This window comes from Platichthys flesus, chromosome 19 (genome assembly GCF_949316205.1).
Source record: "Platichthys flesus chromosome 19, fPlaFle2.1, whole genome shotgun sequence".
NCBI classification, from domain to species: Eukaryota; Metazoa; Chordata; class Actinopteri; order Pleuronectiformes; family Pleuronectidae; genus Platichthys; species Platichthys flesus.
Window position 1 is genome coordinate 20,820,100 of NC_084963.1, and position 11,273 is coordinate 20,831,372.

The window sequence follows — 11,273 nt, forward strand, 5'->3', positions numbered from 1 at the left end:
TTAGAAATTTTACCTCTCCTTGAACCGTCACCTTATCGTGGTGGAGAGGTTTGCGTGTCCCCGTGAACCTGAGGGCTGTGTTGTCTGGAGTCTTGTGCTCCTGGTAGGGTCTCCCATGGCAGAGTGGTCTCAGGTGAGGGGCCAGACTAAGAATGGTTCAAAACCCTCAATGAATATCGACAAAAGAGGAGATGGGACCCAGCCCGGAGGAAGCCCGGGGCCCCCGTCTGGAGCTAGGCCCAGACGGAGGGCTCGATGGCGAGCGTCTGGTGGCCGGGTTTGCCACGGAGCCCGGTCGGGCATAGCCCGAACAAACTACGTGGCACCCCCCATCTCTTCATCTCATGGGCCCACCACCTGTGGGAAGACCCGTTGGGGTCGGGTGCGCAGCCACATGGGTGGCAGCGAAGGTAGGGGGTCTCGACGGACCAGACCCGGGCGGCAGAAGCTGGCTCTGGGGACGTGGAACGTCACCTCGCTGTGGGGAAAGGAACCGGAGCTTGTGAGGGAGGTGGAGCGCTATCAGTTAGATCTGGTGGGGCTTACCTCCACGCACAGTCTCAGCTCTGGTACCGTACTCCTGGATAAGGGTTGGACTTTATTCTTCTCCGGAGTTGCCAAGGGCGTGAGGCGTCGGGCGGGTGTGGGGATACTCATAAATCCCCGGCTGAGCGCCGCGGTGTTGGAGTTTACCCCGGTAGACGAGAGGGTCGCCTCCCTGCGCCTAAGGGTTGTAGGGGGGAAAACTCTGACTGTTGTTTGTGCGTATGCACCAAACAGCAGTTCAGAGTACTCGGCCTTCTTGGAGACCCTGAATGGAGTCCTGTATGGGGCTCCAGTAGGGGACTCCGTAGTTCTGCTGGGTGACTTCAACGCCCACGTGGGCAACGATGGAGACACCTGGAGAGGCGTGGTGGGGAGGAACGGCCTCCCTGATCTGAACCCGAGCGGTCGTTTGTTATTGGACTTCTGTGCTAGCCATGGATTGTCCTTAACAAACACCATGTTCGAACATAAGGGTGCTCATAAGTGTACCTGGTACCAGAGTACCCTAGGCCGAAGATCAATGATCGATTTTGTGATCGTGTCATCTGATCTGAGGCCGCATGTTTTGGACACTCGGGTAAAGAGAGGGGCGGAACTGTCAACCGACCACCATCTGGTTGTGAGTTGGATCAGGGAGTGGGGGAAATTTCCGGATAGACCTGGTAAGCCCAAACGAGTAGTGCGGGTGAACTGGGAACGTCTGGAGGAGGCCCCCGTCCTAGGTATCTTCAACTCACACCTCCGGCGGAGTTTTTCTGGCATTCCTGTGGAGGTTGGGGGCATTGAGCCGGAGTGGGCGGTGTTCAAAGCCTCCATTGCTGAAGCTGCAGCGGCTAGCTGTGGCCTCAGGGTCTTAGGCTCCTCAAGGGGCGGTAACCCTCGGACACCGTGGTGGACACCGGTGGTCAGGGAAGCCGTCCGATTGAAGAAGGAGGCCTTCCGGGATATGATATCCTGGAGGACTCCTGACTCGGTTGCAGGGTACCGACAGGCCCGAAGGGCTGCAGCTGCTGCCGTGTCGGAGGCTAAGCAGCGGGTGTGGGAGAAGTTCGGAGAGGTCATGGAGAAGGACTTTCGGTCGGCACCAAAGTGTTTCTGGAAGACTATCCGGCACCTCAGGAGGGGGAAACGGGGAACCATCCAAGCTGTGTACAGTAAGGATGGGACTCTGTTGACCTCAACTGAGGAGGTTGTCGGACGTTGGAAGGAACACTTTGAGGAACTCCTGAATCCGAATAACACGCCCTCTATGTTGGAGGCAGAGCTCGAGGTTGATGGTGTTTCATCGTCAATTTCCCTGGTGGAGGTCACTGAGGTGGTCAAACATCTCCGCAGTGGCAAGGCCCCAGGGATTGATGAGATCCGGCCAGAAATGCTAAAGGCTCTGGGTGTTGAGGGGCTGTCATGGTTGACACGCCTATTCAACATCGCGTGGGAGTCGGGTACAGTGCCAAAGGAGTGGCAAACTGGGGTGGTGGTTCCCCTGTTCAAAAAGGGGGACCAGAGAGTGTGTGCCAATTACCGGGGCATCACACTTCTCAGCCTCCCTGGTAAAGTCTACTCCAAGGTGCTGGAAAGGAGGGTTCGGCCGATCGTCGAACCTCAGATTGAAGAGGAACAATGCGGTTTTCGCCCCGGACGTGGAACTACAGACCAGCTCTTCACTCTCGCAAGGATCCTGGAGGGGGCCTGGGAGTATGCCCATCCGGTCTACATGTGTTTTGTGGATCTGGAGAAGGCGTATGACCGGGTCCCCCGGGAGAAACTGTGGGAGGTGCTGCGGGAGTATGGGGTAAGGGGGTCTATCCTCAGGGCCATCCAATCCCTGTACTCCCAAAGCGAGAGCTGTGTTCGCGTCCTCGGCAGCCAGTCAGTTTCGTTCTCAGTGGATGCTGGTCTCCGCCAGGGCTGCGCCTTGTCACCAATCCTGTTTGTGATATACATGGACAGGATATCGAGGCGTAGTCGGGGTGGGGAGGGGTTGCAGTTCGGTGGTCTGAGGATCTCGTCACTGCTTTTTGCAGATGACGTGGCCCTCATTGGATCATCGGCCTGTGACCTTCAGCACTCACTGGATCGGCTGGTGGCCGAGTGTGAAGCGGCTGGGATGAGGATCAGCACCTCTAAATCTGAGGCCATGACTCTTAGCAGGAAACCGATGGATTGCTTACTCCGGGTAGGAAATGAGTCCTTAGCCCAAGTGAAGGAGTTCAAGTACCTTGGGGTCTTGTTCGCGAGTGAGGGTACTATGGAGCGTGAGATTGGCCGGAGAATCGGAGCAGCGGGGCGGTATTGCGTTCGCTTTACCGCACCGTTGTAACGAAAAGAGAGCTGAGCCGCAAGGCAAAGCTCTCGATCTACCGGTCGATCTTCGTTCCTATCCTCACCTATGGTCATGAGGGCTGGGTGATGACCGAAAGGACGAGATCACGGGTACAAGCGGCCGAGATGAGTTTTCTCAGAAGGGTGGCTGGCGTCTCCCTTAGGGATAGGGTGAGAAGCTCAGCCATCCGTGAGGAACTCGGATTAGAGCCGCTGCTCCTTCACTTAGAAAGGAGTCAGCTGAGGTGGTTCGGGCATCTGGTAAGGATGCCCACTGGGCGCCTTCCTTGGGAGGTGTTTCAGGCACGTCCAGTGGGGAGGAGACCTCGGGGAAGACCCAGGACTAGGTGGAGAGATTATATCTCAACACTGGCCTGGGAACGCCTCGGGATCCCCCCGTCAGAGTTGGTCAATGTGGCCCGGGAAAGGGAAGTCTGGGGCCCCCTGCTTGAGCTGCTCCCCCCGCGACCCGACCCCGGATAAGCGGATGAAAATGAGATGAGACAAATACTTTAATTACAAAAGTATTTATTAAATAGGGGAAATAAAGTTAATGTTATTTCAATGATTCTTCATTTAACAAACTCCAATATTTCAAAGATGGTAACAACAGCAGCAGCACTTATCACAATTGTCACACATGTAATACGGAGTATCTATGTGTGTGTGTGTGGTCATGTGTGTCTGCCTGTCTGTGTGTGTGTGTGTGTGTAAGAAAGAGAAAGGGGAGTGGCTATGGCGTAATGACGAGGTCACGTGGTGACGTCCTCTGGCCGAATTCAAGGTGATGTTACATTCACGTACTTTCAAGATGGAGGTTACCTTAGTGAAGCCACGTTGCGAAAAGCAAAATGGCTGCCGGTCACTGACCTTAACAAAGGGGATCTTTAAGACAAAGAGATTTCTTATCTCGTGGTTTTGGCGCCGAATGGCGTCGAGATGTATAAATGCTCGTTAAATCTAGATTTCTCCATGTAACATGAAATGTATAAATGTAGGTCGGGACGTCTGTAAAAACAGGTTTAGGAGAAGAGAGAGAGAGAGAGAGAGAGAGAAAGAGAGAGAGAGATCAGGAAAGCTCTCAAAACATCGTCAGACAAACTTCCAGCGAAGCAGACCAGTTACGTGAGATTTATCTTTTAACAGATGTGAATCTCCGCACAATATCTCTGACGGTAACACGCAAAAAGGAAGCGCCGGCTCTGTACTGCGCTCTTCTCAAAAACACAGTAAACAAAGGAACCGGATGTGTCGTCTCGGCCCGCCGTGTAGCACGGCTAAAAACAGATCAGCGATCTACAAACAAACATACAATCAAACAAATGACACGCTAAGTATTTAAACTAGTCTCTGCCCAGACAATAAAGCCTCTTACTGTGACCTCCGCGGTGTTGCTTGCGCGTGGGGCGCGGATTTCCCGGAAGTCCAGTGAATCTGTCGTTAAACCTCAGGATGCGTGCGAACGGGCGGATTCCTGGAAAACAAATCAGTGTCCTGGCCTCTTAAGCGGTGCTCCGGTGGGTCTCGTGGTTGCAACGGAGGTCAGCGCTGGGCCGAAATAGAGCGAACTTCTCTTGCTCTTGGAACGGAATTCGGCTTCGTCTCTTCTGCAGGGATGAACAGCGGTTGACGCAGTTGTGGATTTGGAAAGAAAGTCTCTGAGCTCGGCCAGCGAGCAAGCGAGTTCATGTGCACGGCCTTTTCAAGTTAAAAACAAAAATAGTCTCTATCAAAGTAAGATCAAACTTAAGATAAAAGACAATGAAAGAAATGATAGAAAATAACTCTGGTTGCCCCCTTTAGCAACTAAATCATCTGGAAAGACCCGGAGGGGTCTGTTGACGTCTTCAGAGCAGGGAAAAATGGCTGATAAACTAAAAGTTAAGGTTGCCCCCTTTAGCAACTAAATCAGAGGCCCCGAAGGGGCCTGGTGATGTCTTCAGAGCAGCGTAAAATGGCAGCGATTATTGATGTCTCAGTGATTTTATTCTACCTGAGAGGTTCTGCCTCCTTGAGGTGCTGGTCATAGGATGATGCTGGCTTTAAGCCAATTGAGTGTCAGAGTTGGACCTCAGTGGGCGGGGCTTGGAACTCAGCGGGGGTCCTGAAGGCGCTTCAGGACATTTTCCAACCACCAGGGGGAGATTCTCAGGCCTGCTGGAGAATGTTTTCCCTCCAAAAGTTTTACAATCCTTTGTCCTCACCGTCGGCTCCAGTGTCTGGTGCTCAGCCTCTGGACTGTGGCCCAACAACAATATTAGATACTGTACAATATTCTTTCCCACATTTTTATTTAACTGCTCATTACAGAAACAAGAATAACAAATCGGTGTGCATTTAAGTAATTTAATCAAAGTCATTGTAAGTATAAACACAAGGCATGCACTTTTTAAAACCTGTATGCAAATTTACTATCTTGAGAATTTTTTTCTTTAAATATAGGTGTCTTACTACTCTCAAGTCTAACATTTCCAGTGTTGGGAAGGATACTTTCAAAACGTATTCTGTTACAGAATGCAGAATACACGCCCAAAAATGTAATCTGTAACGTATTCCGTAACATTAACTAATCTGAGTAACGTATTCTGTATACTTGGATTACTTCCACATTGAATTGCATTTTATAAGTGTAGGATGCGGCGTTGTTATAGTCAGTGTATCAGCAGCAGTTTAAGCCTGTGTCCGCGGATGCGGCGGGCCAGCTGGATGTGCTGGCAGCTTGCGGATCAGGAGCTCCGTAGATCCCCGTTCATGTCCGGGTGGACGTGCAGCGGTATGGAGGCTCCGGTCCCCAGCAAGAACACCCCCATGCTGAACACCTCCGTCTCGCAGTTGTGAATGTAGGTGACCGGGGGGCTCTGGAGCCCCACCGCCCCGGAGCTCGGCTTGCTTTTCCGGGGAGCGATTTACCCGTCCGCCGCCCGCTCCGCGGTCACCGGCGAGATGAGCTCGCTCTGTGTGGCCGACACGTCGCCCGAAGACTCTGTGGGCATATGACCGAATCATTGATCAGAAAACACTGTCGGGAGTTGAACGATTCGTTCATCTGCCGGGTACGAGTCTTTGGATCGTTTGCACCCCCCCGTTGAAACGAACGAATGACTCAAAAAGAGATTTGTTCATTTTACTGAACGAGATTCAAAGAACCGATACGGTAAAAAGATCCGAACTTCCATTACTAAACAGAACACAGAATCACTAAGCAAGATAGAGTATGTGTTGTTATGCGTGGGTGTTTAACTACAGACCTGTGATTTTATTATAGCCTATTCAATGTGGATTCTAAGAAATCACTCACCTTTAGTGAAACAGGCTTCACTCAAATAGGAGGGAAGATGACATATGAATGAATTAATATATTCTTTATATTATTACTCATCCATGTTTATATATATATATGCTATATTATTCTGCTTTAAATATTTTTAGTTTATTGAAAAATCATATTTAAATTAGCAATTGTCCATGACCACCTCTTCGGCATGAGGCTAAACAGAATACCTCAAGCTGGATCAGGACAAATCCACAAAGGACAAAGCCACACTATAACTATAAGCAGTTGGCAATGGAACTTTTAGGAGCATTAAACTGCTACCTTCTGAACTGGAGTATGGACTTAAATGTTTTGTTAGACTAGTTCCTACCAATACTTTGATTTGGCTTGACCTCTTCATATATCTAGCTAGTGCAAAGAGAAAATCCAACAGTTCCCCTGTAAAAACTCATAAGTGATTGGTAACTTTTTTGTATGACATGACATTGAACTCTGGGATGATAACAGCGACTCCAGCTCTATTGTTGTATGTTTTTGATGCATCAGTGCATAATTTAAGATACTCAGGATACTCTCTTTCTATATCTATATTAACTTGTCCTATTTTTTTTTATTCTACAGGGTTGTCCACTAACCAGAACGTTTGGGTCTCAATCCCCGTTTCCCCTCATTGGACAAGCTACTGTACCCCAAATTGCCCCTGACAGCTGTGCTGGGAGTGTATGATTGAGAGTATGAAAGAGAAGGTGATCCATATATGCACTGTATGAATATGTGTGTGTAAGTAGGTGGATGGCAAAACCCTACTCTAAAGCATTTTGAGTGGTCATCAAGATTAAAAATATAAAAATGATATCTTAAACTGCATTTCCTACTGTCCGACTAAAGCCCCTTGAAACTGGTGTTGTCTTATGGCACCACAGTAGTCTGATACTGAATTTGATCCAACTTGAATTAGTTTAAATTAGGTTACCATAATCTCCAACTGCCATAATTAATCCACTACATTTAGTTGTTGATGCTGGCTCTCAACTCGCTGCCCTTTAAACATCATATAATAATAAACACTCTTAACACAACCTGATTGAATCTTATCAAATCATACACCTCAATATTTGAATAACATTGCACACTTTCTTAACCTTGTCCATAAAGTTTAATGGCAGTCTGCTTCCTAATTTTCTTTCTTGTAAAGCAGTGTCTTTGTTTCTGAGAGACTATTTAACTTGCGACTCCTTTTCCTACTTTTATGTGTAAACTCTAAATTTTTTCCTCTTTTCCACTTTACACAATAACCTGCAAATAATGCCATACCAATAGATGTGTCTATAAAGTAATTCTAAAAATTGTATTCATAAGAACTGAAAACAAAACTTGGCAGACGATGCTTCCTTGCAGAGCCCCATTTTCCACTAAATACTTTAAACTTTAACTTTTAATATTCTTGTCTGATGTTGGGACATGGTTTTTGTGCAAACCACAGGCCTCCTCCAAGTCAAACTTGTAACAAACATGCCGCATGTGCTGGAGTGGACTCAATCCCCCAAGATGCCACAAGTTCCATTGATCTTAGAAAGTCAAGGAACTCAGTCTCCCAGAGGATGTAACAGGATGCTGCATGTCCTGGGGTCTGGGCAATGTCACACAAAGGTGTCAAGAACCACCAGGGTCAACTCCGATTGGTCACTCTGGTCCAAGACCTGTGAGGTCACCGGGGCCAATATAAGGAGAGGTCTCCCCAAGCTCTCTCTCTTTCTCCAATCCTCCCGAGGGCGGAAGGCTGCTACAGCCTCTCTTCTTCCATCTCTCCGAGGGCGGAAGGCTGCTCAAGCTCTGATCCAGCTTCCTTCTCTATCCAACCCACAACCGGAGGTCAGAGGTGCAGCTCCCCTGCCCACTCTTCTCAAGGAAATCTCCTCGCCCTTCAAGCTCTACAAAACTCCTCGTAGCGACGCAATGTCCTGCAGGAAAACTTCAACCAGCATCTGAGCACACGGCTCGACAGAATTGCGAATGCAGAACTCTACGACCACAAAGCCAGGAGACGTTGATGCTGGCTTTCAACGTCTCCTGGCTTCTGTTCAGAACTGCAAACTGAACAGCAACTTCTTTTCCTCTTTCCCTCGGACTGGTAACATAATCTGGGCTTAATAATAATACTACGCTAAGCAAGACTGTTTATTTGATCGGTGTGTGTTTATAAGTTTGATATGTGGTGTGATATTGTGGCAACAAGTTATTTGAAAGTAATTGTTAGTTAGGCCCTTCACAGGCCTCCTTTGTAGGTCTCTCTGACTCTTGCATTATCTGATTACCATCTACACAGACACAGGCATAGTCTCCACCTAGTTAAACCTTCCCCCTCAGCCGTAAAGTAACGGCCATAAAACAACCTCAGAAGAAGGGGTGGGGGGGGGGGGCTCTTATCTTAGGGACCATTTTATAAAGCATGCTAATTTACATTCACACACACACACACTCACACACCTCCGTGTTAGTTAGTTAGTTAGTTTGATTGTTTAGTAATTTGTGTTTTTATACTTTATTATGTTCATAATAAATGTTCTTCTTTCACAAATGTTCTGTAATTAATATTGCATAAGTGAATCTTGCCAACCGTTACACTGTTAAGAACTCCATAACCTTCATTGTTCATTATATAATCTTTAATGGTAAAATTAAATCTGTGCTTTCCTTATTTTATTATCTAAACACAGGGCTGAGTCAGTTGTGCTTCTTTCTTAAAAAAAAAACCCACACATATCTTTTTTAACAATTAATTCATATCCCTATCCTTCATAATTTTTTTCAGGATTTTCCCTCAATGTGAAGTCAAAGCAGTTAGTCTATAGCTTCCTGCTGAGCTTGGATCATTACCCGGTTTGCATATAGGAACAATAACTGCCTCTTTCTACTGTCCTTTTACACACTGTTTGCAGTGTCATCATTTTATTTCTCTGTTCATCCCTTTTACACTTCACCAACAAGCTACTGCAATTAACACCATCGCCATCTCCCCAATAGCCTTCTTCAGACCATTAGCCAAGGTAATTGGACTAGCTGCTGACATTTCGTGCCCTACTTTAAATTAAGATTAACCTTGAATTCCTAAAGCATAATCCTCCTCCTCACCTCTCCCACTCCTCAAACACTCTTTTTCTGGTAGTGCCTGGCTATCTCCTTTATCCTTCTGTCCTCTACCTTATTGTAACTATTGACTCTCCGTGTCCATACATTCTCCATTTAATCATCCTCTGAGTCCCCACATCTATTTGCCATTTTGATCCAGCCACAGTTCAGTTTATGCCAAATACCACCAATTTAAATCTCGCGTCAGCAACTCCTCTCACTAGGCTTCAACTTCACAACCCTCCAGTCCCAGAGTCAGTGTCTTTAGCTACAACTCACAGTAAAGTAGTTACCATAATACATGTAATGCTACCGGGCCACAATCTCAGGCTAACTCAAGTTCACCCAAGAGACAGTAATTATCCACTTATCTAAGGCAGGGACCTGTCTAAACCCACCTTGGGCAGTGCTCCAGCCCTCACATTCTCATGGCCTCAGACAATTGACCTGTCACTATTTGAGTCCTTCTAGGTTTTAATACACTTATTACAGATGTTTATGACACTGGAATATGCTATAGGGATTAAAGAATCAGCACTAGGCTGGTTTAAATAATATTTTTTAAGATCGGTTCATGTTTGTTCATGATAGAAATGACTCTTCCATGGTCGGTGCTAACATGTACCAAGTTAATCACAGAGTTCCACAAAGTCCTGGGCTGGGATATATACTTTTCACTTAAAATGTGCTTCCCTTGGGAATTAGTTTCAGAAAGCACCTCATAAGTGTCCATTTGTATATTCTTATTGATAAATTTAATAATTCAATTAACAGACCCCACAGTACAAAACAAATTTTCATTAATGATCTCATTATCTCTAGCCTGACGTTGTCAGACTCACAATTCTAGTCAGAATGTGAGTCTGAGACCGCTCCATTGGGCTGTGATTATGGGGCGTGTTTCAACTGACCAGGAAATAAAATTCCTCTTCGCTCAATTGGATAGACCTACAACCAATCAGAGCAACGTAGTATGTGACGTATGTTAAGCAACGCATTGTGAGTTATTTATTAAAGGCCGGCGCATGCTTCTGCGTTTTCACGGGCCCGTAAGCGCAAGAGCCCTTCCGGGCCCCTTACGTGCTTATGTATCCCCTCTTACGTGCTTACGTGCGTCGCCCAATTTTTCTAACTACACGACAAAGCGACGCGAGCCCGCAAGGCTTGTGATTGGTCTGCTTACTATATCCAGTCCGGAGTCTAGTTTCCGGTTTCATGCCCCATAATACCGGCAGAAATCACGGAATGAATATGGACCAAATAGAAGAGCACTTGGCAGAGGATATCCGATAGTATGATCACTTGTGCAACCCGTCACTGACTGGCGGATTTGTCCGCCAGAAAAAGGCTATGAGGAGCCTCAGTTGCTATGTAAATAAACAATCAACGAAGAAGAAAGAAGGCGTCTCTAAGGTTGTTTTCGAAAAAAAACATTACTCCGCCTAGTGTTCTTGTGGGGAATTGCTTTGTAAGAGGCGCAACGCTTGGGGAATGAATGACAAAGGGTCCTGCGACACAGCTGCGTGAAAAGCCGCCGACGCAGTTGCAGAAGCATGCGCCAGCCTAAACGCCTGGTTCACACCGGACGCTGAAGCAATGCCGAAGCGACGCTTCAGCGCAGCGCCAAGCCTTAAATAACAGCTGGCTCTCATCCACTTCCATGTTAAAACTTTGTGCGGGTCACAACGGAGGCTGAAGCACCGCGCTGCGCCAAGGCTGCCTCGCGCCGTGCAGCGGTCGTTTCGGCGTCGAGTCTATTTTTTGCGCTTGACGCGAGTGTATCATACCAGGAAACACTGGTTCTTCAACATGGATGACATTAAATTAATAATTGAAGTGGAGAAGTACAGTGAGTTGTATGATCCTCGGAACATGTTGTATAAAGACAACATCAAGAAAGACAAATGTTGGGAGGCTGTTGCTTAATGTTGGAGCAACAAGTAAGTATATGCTTTTAATCTACTGGATCAACGGGAGATATTATTAGCGCTGCCCGGCGGTT